Raw genomic sequence first — 22,902 nt, 5'->3', positions numbered from 1 at the left:
CCATCGGGAGGAGACCTAAACAGACAGCCAGAGAGCATAGACTGCTAACCGGAAACTCCAAGGTGCTATACGAAAGGTTGCAAGAGCATGCACTGAGTTCTCTGACAGAATGGCTGTGGTAGAGAACAGGGTGTTCGTCTTAGAAGCTGATGCACTTAAAAGCCATAAACTAGGTACAGAGCATAAGGCGTGGCTGATTGACACTCAGTAAAAACTCAGTTGAGGCGCAATAACCTTTAGGGTTCTGTGTGTTGCTGAGGGAGCTGAGAAAGACGACACTCTGAAGTTTATAGTGGGCCTATTTAAGAGCGCCTTTCCAGAGTTTGTAGAATGGAACTGGGATATGGAGATTCAACGAGCACATAGGTTTCCTTTTAAACAACACCAGTGACACGTTCAGGATGGGGGAAACCAAGAGCTATCCTAGTATTTTGGGGAAACTTCCTTCTTAGACATGCAGTCTTAGGAATAGCCCACCCAGACGCAAAGCGAATGGCCGAAGGTTGTACATTTTTTGTGCCGCCACACTTTTGTCATACTATGGTTGAAAGGCGATGCTGTCTCAGGCAGCTGATACAGCCTTTTCAGGCCAAATGGGTGGCACTCTAGATATGATTTTGATAGGATGATAGGGCCTATTCTACATTTTGAGTAGAGTATGCAACGGATGGGGAAATGTACTTGAAGGTCTTTGGTCAGATGGTGGCTGTTTATTGATATTTAAAAAAATGTCCAAGCTTTGTTTACACTGTTTAAGGCTAACCATCCAGATTGAATCTTTCAGATCCATTCTTTTTTCTTTGTAGGAGCATGTATATCCATCTACGGGCCATGTTTGGTCCAATTGGGTGGTGGGGGGATTCAGGAGGAAGGATAGGGAGGTTGAGTTAGGAGGTGGGGCACACAGGGGGGGAGGGCTTGGATGCAACATGGAAATGGGAGGGTGCCACGGGTAAGGGGGAGTCAGAGTTTGTATATCAGGAAAATGGTAAAGAAATGGCAAGATGTTTTTGTATGAGTTTTTCCTTTTTTGGAAACATCAGAATAGGTTTTTTAAAGGATATATGTAGAAATGTAAAGAACAACAATGATAATATTGGTTTGCGGGGTATATGGAACTGGAATCAGAGTACTGAATGTAACGAAATAATAAGCGTATTTGTACAATATATGCATGTGGTTTGAATGATAGATGTAAGAGGGGTAGACTGGCACTGGATTTTAGGGGGCTGATGCCCGACATCATTCGTATGCAGGAGATGCACACCCCCTTGGGGAAAAGGCAAGTGCAGGGTGACTTCAGTTAATCACTTCTCTGTTGCACAATGTAGGGGATAACATCCAGGGAGATGGCCATGGTTGCTAAGAAACTTCCTGTATGGTAATCCGTAGCTTGACAGATAAACTGTGGAAGTGGGTAATTTTGGAACTGCGTCTAGGCTCGGTTCGTCTCACTTTATGCTCCGTATATGGTTTCTACTTAAATGAGGCTGCTATCACTAACCATGTAAATTTGGAGCTCTAATCCTGGCCAGTCCCCCTTATCCTGGGTGGGGACTTTGATTTGCATATGTCTGTTGGAGGAAACAGTGGGGGGCTTCATTCATACACCGGAAGGAAATCACCGGTGTTCTGAGTAGTTCAGCAGCTGATCAGAGATCATTGGCTGACTGATGTCTGGGGCAGGCTAAAACCTCCAGACCATGCCGGACAGGTGAAAATTGAGAGATATCCTATGACATTATCTGATCAAAAACCCCTGGTGCTCAAATGTGCAATTGCTGGTCTAGTGAAGCCAGGTGGGACCTGGACGTTTGATAGAAAACTCCCTTTAGATATAGTATATATAGATCACATGTGTAAATGGTTAACAGATTTTCTTGCTATAAATAGAGGTACTGCAGCTAATAATATGGTTTGGGACACCCTCAAAGCAGGGATTGGGGTGAAACACTTAACTATGGTCTTTATTAGTAGAAACAGAGATTCTACCAGATCCTGGGGTTATTTAGAGATCTGTCACTTCGGGAAGCTGTGCTGACTAGTTTTATAATGGAGGGGCTGGACTGCAGTGAAATTCTGCAAAATATTGCAGCAATAAAAGCTAGAATTAATCAACATCATAGTAAAGAGGTAGCTGCTAAATTCCAAATTATAAGTCAGAGTGCTACAAGTATGGGGAAAACACCAGCAGGCTATTAGCGCATCGTATAAGAAAAAAAAGAGACAGAAAGAGGGATCAATGCTATCGTAGACAGGTAAGGCATAAGACCGAAAACCTGGAATAAATTACCAAGGTGTTTAAGGAATTTCATGAGGACCTATACTTGGAGTACATATCCCCATGCATAGATAGTTATATAACATGTCTTAGCTCAGTCAGGGGGAATACACTGAGTGAGCAAAAGTGGGCCTATTTGGAAATTACAATCTCTCTCTCTCTGTTACCCTTTTAAGGGCACAGAGGGAGGGCGAGATCCCCCCTCTTGGGAAGACACCAATATAGTCATCTTTAGGAAGCCTTCTCTAAACTCAGGGTCTTACAGGCCTATGGAGCACATGCATCAACATAAGGAATTGGAACTCCTTAATAGCGATATTTTAGAAATCGCTATTTAGGAATTGCAATTCCTTATGCATGTAGGAAGCGCTAAAAAAATTGTGATTCCTACATATTCCTTAACTGCGAATTGCAAATTGCGATTCGCAATTAAGGAGTAGCTTCCCATTCATTCCTATGGGCCTAGAGGCCCATAGGAATGAATGGGAATTGCATGCGCATAGGTACTCTCAAATTGCGCATGCAATTTCAAGGGTGCAAGGGGGCCAAAAGGCCACCCTGATGCACCCCTGAAATTGGCATGTGAGCACATTTGTGGCGCACACACATGCCCCATGGGCATGTGTAAGCATCACATGGCACTTTGAAAAATGCACTTTTGTGCATCTTTCAAAGTTATTGCTAATTACCATCAACTTGAAGTTGATGGTAATTTGTGATTCCAAATTGCAAAATCGCAATTTGGAAGTTGATGATGCATTGCATTAAGGGAATCACAATTTGCTATTCCCTAAATGCATTTGCAATTTAGGTAATTGCAAAATTTGCGATTACCTAGATTGCGATTTTGCATTTGGGTTGCTGCAACCTAAATTCAAAAATACTGGTCATAAAGGGGCCGATTTGAAGAATTTACCCGTTTGCGAACGGCATTTTCAATGATGCATGTGCCCCATTATCTTCAATAAATGCGGATGCCAAAGTATATGCTATAAATACTGGCTAAAAGGCTAGGCAAGATAATTTCCAATCTGGTATCCCCCGCCAACATAGCTTTATCCCAGGCCGGGGAAAAACTGACCACATACGAAGGGTGATTACTCTGTTCAACATAGCTGAAGTAACAAAGACACCTAAGGGAATAATACTGCTGGATGCCGAAAACCCTTTTGACTGAGTCTCTTGAGGATATCTCTGGAATGTTTAAAATGGAAGAGACTTGATCCCGGCGTTGTCAAAGCTAATAGAGTATTCAGATAATGGTGGTGGAATCAGAGAAGATCTTAATCACAAGAGGGACAAGACAAGGCTGTCGTGCCCATCTTTCCTATTTGCACTTTCCATAGATCCCTTCATCTCACGATTGGAGAACAATGCGGGGATTCAGCCAATTAATATAATGAAAGAGAAACATAAAGTCTTGGCCTATGCTGATGATATTGCAGTAGTAACACCTGATTCTTCTAGAGCTCTGTTAGTGATGGAGAATGAGGTCCTGGTGACCCCTAAATGACATGCATGGCAGGGCACGGACAGCACCTTAGCTTTGCATGTTTTAAGCTGCGATTGGAACTGGGCCAAGCTTTGAGCTGCTAGAACATATGTGGTACCACTTTGATCGGTTTTGTGTATTTTAAGACATGGTGCATATGCGCTTTAACACCTGGGATACCCTATACCCGTTCTACTCTGAAGAATCATTGAACTATTATATCCTTGTATTTTGTACTGTTCTCTTTGACTACCTTATCATTCAATTTGTAGAGGATGGATTTACGGTATAAAGGATGTTGTTATGAAAATTTTACTCTGCCATTTTGCACTGCTTTTGAAGTATCCTGCTGTTTTAATTATATGGAATTTGATGACGTATTGCCTTTTGCATTTATTAAACTCACTAAGAAATAATAAACGAAAGGAGCGACGGGAAGTTCAATCACCACCGAAATGTAGAGGTACTGTCAAGAAGGCATATATAGCCTGGAAGAGTAAAGAAAACGAGAGGCAAAGAAAGAGCAGGACAGAGGCCTGGGCATGAAATCAGTTCAGTTCAAAGAGCTAACTTCCTAAGTCCAGGGTGAAGCGTCCAATGAAGCCAGCAGGAGGTGTACCAAAGTGCTGAAAGGTAGGGGGAAGTTGCAAAAACAACTGTCCCTCTTCTAGCCATTGTCTATACTGTACACAGGTGAATGGCTCTGCATCTTTCTGTACGTCTGTCCATGTCTATTCTGAGTTGGACCAGGAGTGCGCGGTGACGGTCTAGTGTTTCCTGGTGGGCGGGTGCTCTATGCTGCTATGTCCCCTACTACCAGCTTTGGGAGGGAGAAGGGGAGCAAGCTAGACTGACAACCGAATTGTGTGCGTAAAAGGCCGCTTTATTGAAACAGGTGCACATCAAAAACTTTATTAACTGGCTCCTCGCCTTACAAAACTAAAACCTCTCTAAACATCGAGTTACCTGACCCCTTGCCTTTCCTCCCCCCGCCCCTACTATCCCCACATGATAAAAACATCCCCCACCCTGCAAAACACAATACATAAAATGCAAATACATTACATAAATACACCATAGTACACAATCTTATCCCATAACCTTTGGCCTTCTTAACCCCCTAAAACCTAACCTCCTATCCGTCTTCCTGCAACTGTAACTAATGAGCACCAATGTAAAACCTCCAACCTGTTTAACCTTTCCCCGTTCCTGAACACCAACTCCCCAACTTAACGCTAACTACCAAAACTCCAGCCAAACTTGGCCAACTTCCAAAACAAACACCTCCAGAACCTGTTCCAAGCGACAACATACAATCAGAAACCCCTGCGGACCTGTTCCAAAAACGGGCCCTGTCGAAACCTAACAAAAACTAACAAAACCTTCCAATAACCACGAAACCCAGGGAGGGCAGTCAGGGACAAAAAACCCAGCCTGCAGCGCTCCCAGCCACCAGGTTACCAAAACCTAAAATGGTGGCTGGACAGGCGCTGTAACCCCCTATAAACCCATTGGGCTTAATTTTGAAAACTTGGGCTGCTTTTGGGCTATCCCAAAGCAGCCCAAAATGGCACAACATGGCTGCTGTCATCTCGCCCCCCACCCCCTCCTAATCTGCCCGGGGGGCAGACCTTGAGGCTCGGCTGCCCCCCAAAACCCCCTTGGGAGGGAGGAGAGGGGCATGCCAGACTGACAACCGTATTGTGTGTGTAAAAGGCCGCTTTATTGAAACAGGTGCACATCACAAACTTTATTAACTGGCTCCTCGCCTTACAAAACTAAAACCTCTCTAAACATCGAGTTACCTGACCCCTTGCCTTTCCTCCTCCTGCCCCTACGATCTCCACATGATAAAAACATTCCCACCCTGCAAAACACAATACATAAAATGCAAATACATTACATAAATACACCATAATACACAATCTTATCCCATAACCTTTGACCTTCTTAACCCCCCTAAAACCTAACCTCCTATCCGTCTTCCTGTAACTGTAACTAATGAGCACCAATGTAAAACCTCCAACCTGTTTAACCTTTCCCCGTTCCTGAACACCAACTCCCCAACTTAAAGCTAACTAACAAAACTCCAGCCAAACTTGGCCAACTTCCAAAACAAACACCGCCACCCAGGAAAGTCGGGAGGATAGGTGGATTCACCGCCTCCCTACTTTCCTGCCCCCCCCTTCCCTCCCCCGCTCCCCAAAACAGGCAGAACCATCAAAATCTCTAGCGAACCCCTAACAACTGTGGCATGGAATAGACTGCTAACATACCGCCCACCTGGAGGTGCAGCACAGTTTGGAGATCAGCTTTTGGAATTAATCACTCAACCGGCACTTCGATATAAAAAATTCATCATTTTGGGCGACCTAAATCTTCACTTTGATGATATTGAGTGCGCGGAGGCACCGGCTGTGGCTGTAGCACTGAAATCTCTAGGGCTTAATTTGCAATCTACAGCTCCCTCACACCAACTGGGCCATCTCCTGGACCCCATCTTTGCTAACTGGGAGGGCATTAAGGTCGCCTCTCCGGTCAGAACAATCTGGTCGGATCACTTTATTATTCTGTTTGCAATGGAAATTATGCCTTCAGAAACTAGATTTATTAAACCCCTTCCCCAGAAGCGGAGAGAATGGAAAAAATTCAAACAAGAGACATTTATATGTGCCCTATTAGAAAACCCCCCGCCCCCAAGCAATTATCTCCAGGAGGCGTGGAGCAGTTATGAAAAATGGGTGTCCAATGCGCTGGACAAGGCAGCTCCCTGGACACTCAAACCTCCCGCAAGGCAATCTAAAACCGCCCCCTGGTTTTCGGAAAAACTTAAACCCCTGGTTTTCGGAAAAACTTAACCTAGCTAAAGCCAGATGTAAAAATTTAGAACGTAGCTGGAGGAAAAGCTATAATCCAGAGTATAAAACACACTATAGAATGGAACTAAAAAAATATCAGAAATTAGTGAGATCAGAAAAAGGTATCCATCTCAAGAGTAGAATTGATCTAGCTGACAATCCCACCAGAGAACTCTTTATTATTTATAAAGAGCTTACGGTCCCGTCTAGACTTGAAGCCCAAGACACCTACTCTAGTGGGCTGAGTGACTCTATAGCTGATTTCTTTGTAGGCAAGATCGACAAAATCCACGCCACCTTCACAGATGACGATGATCTCTCGAGTAAACATGTTGAAGTAAAGGATACCTCTACGGGGAAGTCTTGTCTCACATGTTTCAAGACACCAGAGAGACAGGAATTATTAAGCATTGTCAATAGCATAAAATCTGGCTCGCCTTGCGACGCTTGTCCACCCACACGCTGTAAAGGAGTCATGGAGAGTATGATGATCGATCAGATTAGTCACATTGTGTCACTGTCTTTCCAAGAATGCCGCCTACTAGACACGTGGAAAACAGCCCAGGTCATACCTTTAAAAAAGAAACCCAACATCCACATTTCCCAATTCCAGAATCTGCGCCCCATCTCCCTTCTTCCCTTTTGTGCGAAAATCGTGGAAAAGGTGGTAAACGGGCAGCTCATGAGATATTTGGAGGAGGAATCCATCCTCCACCCCACACAATCGGGTTTTAGAGCCGGCTACTCGACTGAGTCAGCCGTCCTCTATTCTACTGAGTGCCTTCGACAAATAGTGGACGAAGGAGAGACAGCAGCGTTGGTTTTATTAGATCTTAGTGCAGCTTTCGACACCGTGCTGCACACAACGCTGCTGTCTCGGCTCTCTGACATGGGAGTGGCGGGACGGGCCCATGCTTGGATAAGATCTTTCCTGGCCAATAGGAGCTTTCAGATACACTGTCCCCCTTTCAAATCTTCCCTCAGGAAGGTGAGCCCTGGGGTTTCCCCAGGGCTCGAGTCTGAGCCCCACTTTGTTTAATATCTATATGGAACCCCTGGCTCGCATAGTGGAAGCATTTGGGGTGGGCATTGTTAGCTATGCTGATGACATCCAACTGATGTTCAAGCTTACACCCGACCACAGAGAAGATGCCACTAATTTTTCTAACTGTTTGTCATCAGTGGCAACATGGATGAACAGCAACTGCCTGCGCCTTAATGGCGAAAAAACAGAATTACTGGTGGTAGGGAAATCAGTTTCAGCATGGTCACACATGTGGTGGCCTGTGGAACTGGGTAGCCCTCCCCGTCCTGTGGATTCGGTACGAAATCTGGGCGTAATGCTTGACTCAGATCTCTCCTATTAATCTCATGTCAGTAAAGTGGCAGGTAGGTGCTTCAGCATTCTGAAAGTTCTTCGTAAGGTTTTGGATCTCCTCCCTATTGATGCCAGAAAGACCATTGTCCATGCTCTGGTGACCCCCCATCTTGATTATGGGAATGCTCTACTCTTAGGTTTGAGAAAAAAAGGCCTACACCAACGTCAGTGCATTCAGAACGCTGATGCCCGCCTTGTGCTCAAACTTCCTCGCAGAGCATCTTGGGAAGACCGCTTTAGCTAAACTCCACTGGCTCCCTGTCAAGGAGCGGATTAAATTCAAAGCCCTTTGTTTCACGCATCGAATTGCCCAGGGCAAAGGCCCAGATTATCTGAAAAATCTTCCTACTATGCACCGCCCCATCCGGAATTTGAGATAATCCGGTGCGATGCTGTTTAAACCCCCTAGAATCACCAGAGCCAGGATGGATGGCTGTTCTTTTAGATACCTGGCTTCCAAACACTGGAATGAACTTCCGCTCGATCTCCGAATGGAACCCTCTGAAATTAGGTTCTGTGGAAAGCTTAAAACGCTTCTGTTCCCTCTTGTGTAACCTTCATGCCTTTCTTACCTCTCATGGCTTTTTCTTTTTACATCTGCCTCTTGTGAATTAGCAGTATTCAGCGCGGGGACACACTGTCTTCTGTGTAGCCAGGCGCTTTAAAAATGGTTTATTATTATTATTATTATTACAACACCTTGCGAAGTTCCAGCAGGTAAAGATCCATCCCCAGATGATACAAATGGACCCCATCACCCCGAAACAGTTCAGGGGCATCATCCCTTATATCCTTGTGCCAGATTCTAGAGAAACCCAGGGGCCTACAGAACCTCACCATCTCCACATTCACCTTCCTCCTTGCCTTGTCAATTGCCCGAGGCTGCACCGCGCCCTTCCACACCCGACGCGGCACAAACTCTGTCCAAACTACCACGCACCCTGACCACTTTCTCTTAATCTCACCCAGATCCCTCTTCATGGCCCTCATAAGCACCAGACCAGTCTCCCTCACCATATCATTTTCACCCAAATGCAGCACCAGGACGGTAACACCATGGTATTGAGAGTGGAAACCAATTCCCGCCATAACATGTCCCCTTTACCCTTCCAACTTATGCTAAACACATTAGGGTTGAAACCCAAGTTTTCGCCAAAATAACTGGATCGCGCCTGCACCTGGGCCCTCCTAACAAAAAAATGCCCCACGATCCAGACCGCCATGTCTCCGCCACCGAACCTAAAAAAGAAACAAACAGTAAGTACCATAGTCACCATCGCCACCGCGCGCTTCAAACGCTGGGCGCGCCCCGAATGTAACGCCGATAACAGTCCGACGACCATCTGCCCAGCCGCATGATGTCCCCTCACCCCTGCCCTTGCCGGTGCACCTCCGACGCCGCGCCAATCCTAAAAGATTGGGTGCCAAAGCGCTTCCTGTCCAGCCCCAGCCCCTGCAATGCCTTGCGCAGAAATGTCAGTGCCTGCGTCCCCGACACCCGACGGCCGTCCGCATGTCGAAAAACAGCCCCCACAGACGCCCGCCGCTTTCAATCTCAATCCCCACCTCACAGGACACCTGCCCCCGACGCGACCACCGACACTGAAACCCAACGGCCTACCCCCCTCTGATCCGTCTTTGCTCTCCTCAACCACAAATGTACTTCTCCCTCCCCGAACGACACCTCTGACCACTGTAGACCTGCATCCTTCTGCACGCCCAGCAACTCGGATACCCTAAAGGCTCCCGCAAACATCCATGCCATCAGTGTGGCGAACAAACAGGCCTCCCCAGCGTTAAAACACACACCCGGCTATACACCAATGACCTGATCCAGCAACCCCGGCGACAAAGGCTGACGGACCCTGCACCCCCTCCCGCATTCTCGGGCTCACGCTTCCAACATGCGAGACCCCAGCTCCCCCGCCGACGGCGCATACCCCCACAAAAGGTTACCCATAAACGCCATCCCCGCCAGTTTGCCCGCAATCGTGACCCGTGTGAGTCCCTTGTCAATTAAATCCAGATTGAACTGAGCCACGTTCTCCTGCCTTTCCCCTCCCGTGGACCGCCTCCGCGCCCCGGACACCAAGAAATCCTCCCAAGCAGTCAAGTACGTCACCTTCGTAGACACCCTCAAAGACCCAAAAACGAGTTGCAACATCCTGTGTTGCTGTCACGACCCACGGAGGTGGGACACGGTGAACACTGTCCAGAGCCATGTTTCGACAATAGACTACACTTCCCATGATTCCCGGGAGAGAGCGACGCGGCTGGCTATGACGTAGCAATCAGGAAGTTCAAGACGGAGTGAATCCTGCATCGCCTCGCCGTATATTCTGAGCCCGGATTGCTGTTACGGTAGGAACCCACGCCCAGGATTGTGGCTGTGTATCCTTTCTGAATTCCTTTGCGTTATTTCCTGTGTGTATCGCTGGGTACTGTGGTAAGCTTGTTACGCCCAGGGGAAGTTCCTCTTGGTAATTGCGGAGCCTTTCCAGCGGCTTCGTGTTCTGTGACCGGTATTGCTTTTCCTCGGTTGCTGCAGTATTTGGTTAAGCTCCGGTTGGAGTTTATGTTTGTTTACAAGAAGCTACAGACTTGTGCTCTTCGCTTTGACTCCTCGAGGTTAACATTGGCAGAGCCCTTGCTAGTGTTATTGTTTTGAGACCTCCGTGTGCAGAGATGCTTATCTGTTGGGGGGTGCTTTAAAGAAACTTCATTCGTTGGAGGATTACTTGTCTCTGGAAACGTATGCTTATAAAGTATGTTTGCTGGTTCAGGACCAAACCAGTCGAGAGTATAGACATTGAGACTTGGGGTGACGTAACCCAGAAGTCTTTCCTTTGTGTGGTGCTACGGAAGCATTTGCCTATTATGTTGCTGTTTATTTATCTTTTCACAACAGGGGTACAATGAGCTTCGCCTGGCTGGCTGTATTACATTCTGCCCTCTGTTGAAGCCCTTATTATTAACAGTACTGGTAGGTACAAGTTCCCAGGGGGAGATATTTATGTGTAATAGTGCTATTGTTAACACTCAGTGTCTTGTGTTCCTAGGATTGTGCTGTTCTTTTCTACCATCTGGAGGCCAGGCAAAGCCACTCTATCCTACCCTCCAGGTAACTAGGAATCAGTCCAGGGCGGTTCTGATCTGAGAAGCCCTAGACGTCAGGCTATATAGAATTTAGATAGGGTGTGAGTTATTATTTCTTGTTCTCATTTCAGCTTCCCCGCCCTCCAGTTCCTGCCCAGCAGTTCCAGTTATCCCTCGCTTGATCCCCACTGTGAGTCTGTTTAATTCAGACCCAGAGGTTATCGAGAGGTGGAACCCATATTGGCATCGTACCATCCTGAGGACTTTGGGACCTGACAGAATATACGGCCCAAGAATTTAGTCCTCCCGGTGTTACGATATCATGACCACGCTAGAAGACCTAATGTCCGCCTTGGCCATAGTACAAACTGAGTTGCAGGCTTCCAGGGCGGAAACTGCAACGTTGCAAGCACAGGTTGATAGGTTGAATAGAAACCCTTTCAATGCAGGCACTCAGTCAGCTTCTTCGGTGGTAGTAGAAGTACCCACACCGATTCCGTTGGCCGCCCCAGAAAGGTTCCATGGGGATAGTGATAAGGTACAGGTCTTTCTCACCCAAGTTCTTTTACACTTTTCATGCAAGCCTAAGGTCTTCAACACTAACCATGCAAGGGTAGCCTTTCTTATATCTTATCTGGGTGGGGATGCTGCTCAGTGGGCGGTTCCACTAGTCAAGAAAGATGATCCTTTGTTAAGGGATTGGGAGGCCTTTAAGACCGAGTTCGAGAAAACATTTAATCGCAGGTCAGCCACCTTGTCAGCAGATAGGGATCTACTGGGGTTAAGACAAGGAAATAGGGATTTGATAACATACCTCAATGATTTCCGAAGGCTAATCACTGAAACAGACTGGCCTGAAAGCAAGCGCCTGGCCATCTTTTACAATGGATTGACTGGAGAGATGAAAGACGCCTTGGCCCCAATTGACCCCCAACCCAGTACTTGCGAGGATATGATTAGCCTGGTGCTGCGGCTGGACCATCGTCTCAGTGATAGACGAGGAGACACTAGGCGAAAGGACAGGACCAGGTCTAGTTATGAGTACTCCAGAACCACAGAGGCACCGCCTGCTGCAAAACCTGAGCCCATGGAAATAGGAGCCGTCAGATCCCCTCTATCGGCGGAGGAGAGAGAATATCGAAGAAAGAGGGGATTGTGTTTATATTGTGGCAGGAAGGGGCACTTCATACGAGAATGGCCAACAAAGACAAAAGGTAGATATGACAATCGGAAGGTGTCAGTTTTGTCTTCTGAACCGGAGGCGGGAAACGAGAAGGCTTGAAGAGGAGTGAAGGGTGCCCTTCAAGTAGGTTGTATATCCCTTCTTTGGATAGACAAAGCACAAAGGAAGCTATCCATTTCTATGTGGACATAGGAGTGGACCTACAGGAGAAAAGGACTTGGATCAAAGCAATGCTAGATTCAGGGGCGACTGGATGTTTTATGGACCAGGCTACCGCGAGTAGTCTAGGGTTGGAACTGCAAGAAAAAGAAACCCCTGAAGCAGTGTTTGCTGTTGATGGTCGGAAATTGACTTTCGGACCCATCAGGTTACAAACTAAGGAACTCTGTGTGACCATGGGTGTAGACCATCAGGAACGTTTGTTCTTCAATATCATTCACGCCCCGCAGTATGGGGTGATTCTAGGACTACCATGGCTTAGAAGACACAACCCAGAAATAGATTGGGAGAATCAGAGGCTACGTTTTACGTCGGAATTCTGTCAGAAGAATTGCTATCCGATGAATCTAAGTCCCGCTATCAGGTTGGCTAGCATCCATCATATAGCCACCGCTGTAGAACGGAATGTGGAGCTCCCGGCTGTATATCATGATTTGGCAGAGGTCTTTAGCGAATCAAAGGCAGAAACGCTCCCACCCCACCGACCCTATGATTGCCAAATAGATCTGATTCCGGGGGCTAAAATACCAGCAGGACGGGTGTATGCGTTGACGGAACCAGAGACGGTACATCTCAGGTCATATCTGGATAAACTGTTAGAACTGGGATTCATCAGGGAATCTAGGTCTCCAGCCGCATCTCCGCTATTTTTTATCCCGAAGGCCAACGGGGATCTCCGAGCCTGTGCAGACTACAGGGCATTGAATGCCATAACTGTGAAGAATAAATATCCTCTCCCCCTAATCACGGTATTGTTGGAGCAAGTGAAGGATGCAGTGGTATTTACAAGGCTAGATCTAAAGGGAGCGTACCACTTAGTCCGAATGAGGCCCGGGGATGAGTGGAAGACAGCTATAAAGACCCGCTTTGGATTATACGAATATTTAGTGATGCCCTTCGGGTTGTGTAACGCCCCGGCAGCATTTCAATTCTTTTTGGATGACGTTTTAAAGGAGTATTTGGATCGTTTCGTCATCGTCTATATAGATGACATCTTAATTTACTCCTCCACCACCAGTCAACATACGGGTCATGTGAAGGCGGTATTACGCACTTTACTGGATAATCGTTTATACTGTAAGCTCAGTAAGTGTGAGTTCAACGTTACCACGGTGGAGTTCCTAGGGGTCATGCTCACGCCTCAGGGTCAGGAGATGTCCGAAAGGAAGATTATGGCGATCAAAGAGTGGCCCACACCCAAATCCGTCAGAGACATCCAGTGCTTCATTGGATTTGCGAATTTCTATCGCAGGTTCATCGAAAACTTCTCTGATATGGCATGTCCTATGACGAGATTGCTAAAGAAGAAAGTGGCGTTTGTTTGGACAGAGGAAGCACAAAGAAGTTTCGAGGAGCTGAAGAAAGCCTTTGTATCTGCACCGGTACTGATGCATGCAGACCCTAGCAAACCTTTTATAGTGGAAGCAGATGCTTCGGATGTAGCGGTAGGAGCAGTATTATCGCAACGCCATTCTGACACGGGCCAGCTGCATCCAGTGGCATATTTATCGCGTACGTTAAATCCAGCTGAAAGAAACTACGTGATCGCAGAGAAGGAACTATTGGCGATAAGAACAGCCTTCCTGGAATGGAGGCATCATCTCATGGGGGCAAGACATGCGGTAACAGTTTATACGGATCACCGCAACTTACAGTACATGGCTGCAGCTCGCCATTTGACACCTAGACAGATGCGATGGATGATGCATTTTGCCGAATACGATTTCATCGTGACCTATAGGCCGGGAAAGGATAATAGAAAGGCTGATGCATTATCGAGACAACATAACAAAACAGACTCTGCAGATCGAAAGGAGGAAGCCATCATCAACCCGGAGAAGGTTATAGGGGTCACCTGTACCCAGATGTTTCTACGTAGTGTAATGAACAATGTACAGAAGGAGGAATGGAAGAAATGGTTACAATCACATAAAGAGTGGATAATGGTGCAGGGTCTCCCCATGCGAAAGAAACAGTTGTTGTTACCTATCCAGGCCCTTCGGAAGCAAGCGTTTCATTGGTGTCACACAGCGCCTTGTGCAGGACATAACGGCATCAGCAAGACACTTGAGAGAATACAAAGACAGTTCTGGTGGCCAAACATCAAAAGAGATGTGACCAATTGGGTGGCAGAGTGTCCGATTTGCAATCAGATGAAAACGCTGCATACAAAACAGTCAGGTTTACTACAGCCGCTCCCCACGCCTGATGTCCCATGGGAATGCATCTCTATGGACTTCGTGGTAGGCATGCCGAAAGATCAGGGTTGTACCACCATCCTAGTGGTAGTGGATTATCTGACCAAAATGGCGCATTTCATTGCGTGCAAGAAGGTACCCACTGCTAGTGTGTTAGCACTTCTTATCCTTCAAAACATAGTGAGGTTGCATGGGTTGCCTAAAGTGATTGTATCCGACAGGGGTAGTCAGTTTACAGCCAAATTCTGGAAGACTTGGTGTAAGGCTTTAGGTATAACATCCAGTACATCCACCAGTTTTCATCCTCAAACAGATGGGCAGACAGAAAGGGCGAATCAAACCTTGAAGCAGTATTTGAGATGCTATGTGGATGTCACTAATGAAGACTGGGTGGGACGGTTATGGTTAGCCGAAATAGCTTACAACAGTGCTGTTCATGGGTCCACCAAACATGCCCCTTTCTACTGCACATACGGTTTTCATCCCAATTTCACTCCGTTCCATCACCCTGCTTCCGCGTCCCCTGTCCCCGAGGTTCAGGAAAGGGTGCGGGATCTCCAGGGGATCTGGTTGAAAGTTAAGGGGCAATTAGATATAGCCAAGGCCAGATACAAAACATATGTAGACAAACACAGGCAGATTGGGCCAGCTTACAAAAAGGGTGACTTTGTATGGTTATCCACTAAGAACATAAGATTCAGGAGGTACAGTGTGTTTAATCCTAAATACATAGGTCCTTACAAGGTTCTGAAACTGGTGAATCCTGTGGTGGTGAAATTGGCTTTGCCTTCCTCCTTACGTATACATCCAGCATTTCATGTATCCTTAGTCAAACCAGCAGGGGTGGGTAGAATGACCAGACCTTCTTCAGTTGAGATCAATGGTGAGGAGGAGCATGAAGTGAGAGGTATTGTGGATTCCAAAATATATCGCACTAGACTGTGGTATTTGGTGGCATGGAAGGGGTACGGAAACGATGAGAATTCGTGGGAGCCTGCATCTGGCGTTCATGCTCCCAAGTATGTTCGGATGTTCCACAAACGTTTCCCCCACAAGCCATGTCTCTGTCAGTGTTCTTCGGGGGAGGGATGTACTGTCACGACCCACGGAGGTGGGACACGGTGAACACTGTCCAGAGCCATGTTTCGACAATAGACTACACTTCCCATGATTCCCGGGAGAGAGCGACGCGGCTGGCTATGACGTAGCAATCAGGAAGTTCAAGACGGAGTGAATCCTGCATCGCCTCGCCGTATATTCTGAGCCCGGATTGCTGTTACGGTAGGAACCCACGCCCAGGATTGTGGCTGTGTATCCTTTCTGAATTCCTTTGCGTTATTTCCTGTGTGTATCGCTGGGTACTGTGGTAAGCTTGTTACGCCCAGGGGAAGTTCCTCTTGGTAATTGCGGAGCCTTTCCAGCGGCTTCGTGTTCTGTGACCGGTATTGCTTTTCCTCGGTTGCTGCAGTATTTGGTTAAGCTCCGGTTGGAGTTTATGTTTGTTTACAAGAAGCTACAGACTTGTGCTCTTCGCTTTGACTCCTCGAGGTTAACATTGGCAGAGCCCTTGCTAGTGTTATTGTTTTGAGACCTCCGTGTGCAGAGATGCTTATCTGTTGGGGGGTGCTTTAAAGAAACTTCATTCGTTGGAGGATTACTTGTCTCTGGAAACGTATGCTTATAAAGTATGTTTGCTGGTTCAGGACCAAACCAGTCGAGAGTATAGACATTGAGACTTGGGGTGACGTAACCCAGAAGTCTTTCCTTTGTGTGGTGCTACGGAAGCATTTGCCTATTATGTTGCTGTTTATTTATCTTTTCACAACAGGGGTACAATGAGCTTCGCCTGGCTGGCTGTATTACATTCTGCCCTCTGTTGAAGCCCTTATTATTAACAGTACTGGTAGGTACAAGTTCCCAGGGGGAGATATTTATGTGTAATAGTGCTATTGTTAACACTCAGTGTCTTGTGTTCCTAGGATTGTGCTGTTCTTTTCTACCATCTGAAGGCCAGGCAAAGCCACTCTATCCTACCCTCCAGGTAACTAGGAATCAGTCCAGGGCGGTTCTGATCTGAGAAGCCCTAGACGTCAGGCTATATAGAATTTAGATAGGGTGTGAGTTATTATTTCTTGTTCTCATTTCAGCTTCCCCGCCCTCCAGTTCCTGCCCAGCAGTTCCAGTTATCCCTCGCTTGATCCCCACTGTGAGTCTGTTTAATTCAGACCCAGAGGTTATCGAGAGGTGGAACCCATATTGGCATCGTACCATCCTGAGGACTTTGGGACCTGACAGTTGCCTACGTACCACATCTGAGGAATGCTGGTCGGATCCCGGTCCGCGTCCTTGGCTAAGCCACGGAATCTCCCCCACTGCGAACGAGACAAAGCATCCGTTATTTCATTGTCGACCCCGGGCACATGCACCGCGCGAAAGGCAATATCAAAACGCAAGCAGCCAAGCACAAACACGCGCAGCAGCTTCAACACCTTTACATCCCTGGCCGACTGCCGATTGACCACCTCCACCACCGCCATATTGTCCACATGAAAAGTTACCCTCCTGTGTGCCAGCAGTTCCCCCCACAACGCCACCGCCACCACCACCACCAAAGGAAAAAGCTCGAGGAAGGCGATACTCCTGCCCCCCCGCCCACTCCGCCAGTACAATCCAAAACCGTCGCATCCGAGAAGATCTGCACATCCCAGACCAGTGCCTCTCCCAGCTGCATGGGGATTCCATTGAAATGCTGTAAGAAAAAGTGCCACATCCGTAAATCCTCTTTGACTCCCGCAGGGAGCCGGACGTGGTGATGCGGCGGGTGCTGCCATGCCAAAGCCCTGGACAGCCTTCTACAGAAAGTCCTCGCAACGCGCACCACTCTGCATGTGAAATTGAGGTGGCCCAGCAACACCTGAATCTCCAAAACTGTAACCTTGGGTCGTGCCAACATTCCTTCCAGCAGCTCCAGCATGTGCTGCTTTTTGTCAACTGGTAAACGGGCCTCCATAGCCACTGAGTCCAGTTCAATCCCCAAAAAGGACAGCACCGGGCCTGGCCCCACTGTCTTTTCTGGCACCAGTTGCACCCGCAACTCCCCCATGAGATCTTGGAACCTGTCCAGCGCCTCCTGGCAGTCCGCAGAACCGGGGGAGCCGACAAAAAAGAAGTCATCCAGGTAGTGTGTGACACCTGGGTGATCCGTCCGTTCCGTGAACAGGCACTGCAGGAGCGAACTGAAGCACTTAAAAAGTGCACATGACATCGAGTAGCCCATCGGTAATGCTTTGTCCACGTACCAGCGGCCGTCGAACTGAATTCCCAGTAGGCCCCAATCGTCTGGATTGACTAGGAGCAACAGGAAAGTCGACTTGATGTCGCACTTTGCCATCCCCGCCGTTGCGCCCGCCGACACTACCAAGGCCATGGCCGTATCACGGAGGATACAGAGGAATAAGACACCGTAGTCTCCCGCTCGTCAATGAAGTTGTTCACCGAGCCCCCCTCGGGCCAGGACAGGTGCTGTATAAGCCAAAACTGCCCTCTCTCCTTCTTCGGCACGACCCCGACCGGGGAGACAATTAACTCCTCCAACGGCCAATCCTCAAAAGGACCCGCTATGCATCCCTCGCACACCTCCTTCTCCAGTGTGCTCCGCACCACCTCTGGGTGCTCCCTGGCAGACTTCAAATTGTCGGCCCACCTCCGCCGCCTGGGCCCCTCATACCCCAGGCGGAACCCGTCCTGGAACCCCACCCGCAAACATTCAGCGACTCTCGCGTCGGGGTAATCGCATAGTGCCGCCACCAGCCGATCTACTCTAACCGGTGTATGAGCCCTTGGGCCCAGGACCCATATCACCTCTGCCTGTCCCGGCTGCCTGATGTGAGCACGCCCGCTGACCACCTGTTGCCTCTCGCGGACCTCCTTGGATTTGCCCGCCGCACCCCAGCACCTGACCAGGGGATGGACATATTTCCCGCAGCCGGAACATTCATGGCGGAAACTGCAATGTTCTCGCGTACACACCCCTTTGTTGTAATCCCAACAGGGACCTGCAACGCCGGATTGAATTTTGGCCCCTGCCCCGCCCCTCCCCGGGTGGGTCGACCTTGAAAAGGGCTGATAAATTGTAGGCAACCCACTTGCTGTAAAAATAGTCTTCCCCGACCCTGCCAACCCCATCGTATGTTGCCAAAGGTCGGTGTCTAGCTCGCCCCATTTCGCCTCCGGATCCCAGGACATCCGCGCCCTGAACTCCTCATCATACTGAGCCCAGGCAAAACCGCCCCTTGATTTGGGCTTTCCGGATGACGTCCATGTATTTAAACAAGGACACCGACCTCTCTGGAAATTTCTCGCAATACACGCTTGCGAAAATTAAGAAAGCCGCCGTCCAGTTCTCTATCGTGAGAGGCACTTTTGGCCTCTTCTGGAGTTCATACTCCTTCTCTTTTGAGCCCTCCTTCGCTCGCACCTCCCGGTGAAGTAACTTAAGAATTTCAACTTACTCCCTTCCAAATCCGTTCCTTCGTTGCCAGCATCAAGCTTGCCCCCAGCGGCTTTGTGACCCCCATGTACGATAGCTTCTTAATCTTTAGCTCCTTACTCTCCGGCTTTGCGATGTCCTCCCCCGTCGCGCCCGCCGATACCGCCCCTCAAGCGGACCTGGTCACCACCGCCCCTTTTTGCCTCGTCCCCCAACACCTCCGCGCCTGCCACGCTCGAGTCCTTGCCCGTCGGCTCCACTAACACCACGTCAGGTCCCACCCCCTTGTCAGTCACATACTTCCTTTTTCGCAGCCAAAACCCCCCTGCCCCCCACCCCCACTGACACCAAACGTGCTGCGGCTGCCGCTGCTCCTGTACCTGACACCAAGGAATCCACCGTCCATCCACCACTATGCCGCTCCATCGACGCCGCTCTCTGCTCCCAACGTGATGCCCGGGCCGTCCGCTCTCGCTGGCCCCGTGACCTCTGTAAAACACTAGCAACACCATTATTACGCCCCCCACCGCCCTCGCCATCCCTCAACTCTCCTTCTTCCAAACTATCCTCGTCATCCACCACCTGCACAGAACCTGCCCCATACACTCTTCCTGTCGGCGGCGCCGACTGGCCCCTGCTCGCAACATTAAACAACACGCGCGTGTCACTCCTCCAACGGCGAGACTCCCCAGGCCGCTGGTGCCCCGTGGGTGCTGAGGTCGGCGAGCCCGCCTCGGGCCTTCTTGTGCCGGCCGTGATGGGATCCCCCGCCGGTACCGGGCTCGCCGCGGGAGGCTCTGCCCACCTTTCGCCTTGGCGCCGCCGGGCCGTCCCCAGCCCTGCCAAGTCCGGAACCCCTCGCCGCTCTTCTTCCTGTAAAAGGAACTGGTGTGCTGGGTCCCTCACTCAACCGAAACCCTGACCCCCCTTGCCTCCAATCCCTCCCCCGTGCCCTGACCCCCAAGACCCCTTGTCCTCCCTGTCCCGTCTCCCCACCTCCGCCTAGTCGTCGTCCATGCCAAGCCCCCGAAGCCCGCACCCCCATCGTCGCACCACGCCCCCGTCCTTCCAGCCCACCGCGCCGGCCACCTGCCCCTCCGAAAAACCACTGCGTCTAAATCTCTCCCCGGTCCCAAACGCCCCCGGCCCACCAGACCGTCCCTGTGTCCCCGGTGCCTCCCTTATCCCCTCCCCCCATGACTCAAAAACATCCAACCCCTCCCAGTTCCCTCCACTCCCTTCCGATATTAACAGAGGGGACCAATCCCCCGCCTCCTCCCGCCTCCGCTGGACCCCGTCCCCTCCCCCACCCCCTTCTTCCCCTGCACCCCTACCTCCGCCAGACAAACCCCCTTGTAAGCCCCCCATCCACTCATGGCCCCCAGACCCACCCCCCACCCTGGCTCCTCTTGCCCCCTGACCCCCTTGCCACACCCAGCCAGCCCCCTCCCCACCCTCCGCCAACCTACCCGGCGAAAGGGGGCCTTCCAGTCCTCTTGTTTGATTCCCTTTCTCCCCCTTCTCCAGTCTCTGAGGCCTCCCCCCCGACCCCTCCCGACTCACCCCCCGCTCCGCTCCCCCACTCTCAACCCTCACTGCCCCCCCATCCACCCTGCGCTCCTCTAGTACCCGAGGGGGGGACTGGCCTCCGCCCCCCTTCTTCCTGCCTGCCTTGTCCTTGCTCGCCTTCCTCGATGCTGACGGGGAAGTGCTCTTATCGCCCCCCGCCGCTTGCCTGCTGCCTCCTTCTGCACACCCCCGCCCCAGAAAACGCCCCCTCACTCACCACGGGGGGAGCGCTCTTCGCGCCGCCCCTCGGCATCACTCTCACGTTCCCCTCCGCCTGCCCCGCCACCTTTGCAGCGGGGGAAGCGCTCGTCGTGTCTCCCCGCTGCTTGCAGTCAGCCGCTCTCCCCGGCCTCCCAGCCAATGCTCCTGATGTCCCGGACGGAGGCGCGACCTCCGTCCCAGACCTTCCCGCCGGCCTTAACGAGACCACCCCCGAAGCAGCGGGGCGGTCAGTCTCTCTCCCGGACGCCCCCAAAAGGGCACCCCTGGCTCCCCTCCTCAGTAACGGCCTCCCCCGACCCCTTCACCCCGCGCCCACAGCCTCATCCCCCAAGGCCGCGCTCAACAAAAAACCTAGCCTGCAGCGCTCCCAGCCACCAGTTTACCAACACCTAAAGTGGTGGCTGAGCAGGCGCTGTAACCCCCTATAAACCCATTGGGCATTATTTTGAAAACTTGGGCTACTTTTGGGCTATCCCAAAGCAGCCCAAAACAGCACAACATGGCTGCCATCATCTCGCCTCCCCCCCCTCCCAATCTGCCTGGGGCTCGGCTGCCCCCCAAAACCCCAATTTTTGCCCTGAACAGGATTCTGATGCTGTTCACCTTGCAACCTGGGCCATCCATACCCGCCACGGTCTCGAGAGGACACGTCCTACTGACAGTGAGCTTCATAGGCCCGCCTCTGCCCTTTGAGGTTAGGTAGTCAGACGGGTGTCACGTGGGTGATGCTGCTGTTGAAGAAGGGGAGCGGAATCGCTGTTAGTATGGAGGACCCTGGCAGCCATAAGAACCTCTGTGAATACTCACAAAGTTCAGACCATTCCCAAAGGACTTTCCCCATGACCTTTTCCTGGGAGCCCCATTCTCCCACCCCATCACTTTACTTATTACTTCAGAAAACCCAGCCTCCCATTGGACAACGGTCTGGTTTACTCTTAGGAGAGTGATACAAGAGGGACAGGATGTGCTGTCAGAGGGAAAAGAGATAGAGGAGAGCTAAGAGGAGAAGGATAAAAAAGCCCTGCGTTTTTTTTCTGAAAGACAACTGGGAAAAAAAACAGAGATGTTTTTCAGGGTCCATGATCCCTAAATTTGTCATACACTGTTTATGTGAGCCAGATACAACACCAAAAACGGTATAATTTTACTTCCTAACCACCTATCAGTCGCTTGGCAGGGCGTTAAATGTTTTATTTCACACAACTAATACTTTATGCATTCTACACTGGCATTTACAATGGTATTTTACCTATGTGGGTAGGTCTCAAAGACTCTCATTACTATAGTCTATTTACACAATCATCAATTGCAATATATTCGAATCCAAATCTTCTACATAGTAAATTTAAAAGTGTTTTCAAGCGGTCAGAGGTGAGTATCCAACCAGAGAATTGTTTCCGGGGGATTAATATTGGCCTGCCAGATTGCACTGCTGTAGGCCTGCTTCTTGCATATATACATGCAAACACAGCGAATCACTGCTGAGGGCTGCCATAATAAAACAAGCTAGATCATATCTGTCACCGTGAAACATGTTGACATCCCACCAGCTCACCCTCAGAGGTTGAGTCCATGGTTGAACATGGTGCCGATATAGATCAAAATGTACCCGTGGTGCCTCCGGAGCAGACGGTGTTATGACATTTTCAGAATGCTGACTTCCGAGAAAGTAAATGGAATGTGCAACATGTCACTCGAGAGACTGTGAGAATCCTTTACCAGTTAGAGTATCAATATACAAAGTGCTTCTGCAGCTGTAACCCCTACAATTCTCAATATTACAGGGACTGTGATTCATCAAAGAAAAATGGGCTCGCAAAGGGCCAGATTCTGAGAATCTGGCCCTTTGCGAGCGCAATTTTTGCATTTGGGATTCATCATCCCAAATGTAGAAATCGCTAATTGCAAAATCGCTAA

Source organism: Lissotriton vulgaris, chromosome 3_1 (assembly GCF_964263255.1).
Source record: "Lissotriton vulgaris chromosome 3_1, aLisVul1.2, whole genome shotgun sequence".
In the NCBI taxonomy this organism is placed as follows: Eukaryota; Metazoa; Chordata; class Amphibia; order Caudata; family Salamandridae; genus Lissotriton; species Lissotriton vulgaris.
The sequence above is the reverse complement of the archived record's forward strand: the minus strand, read 5'-3'. Positions refer to the sequence as shown.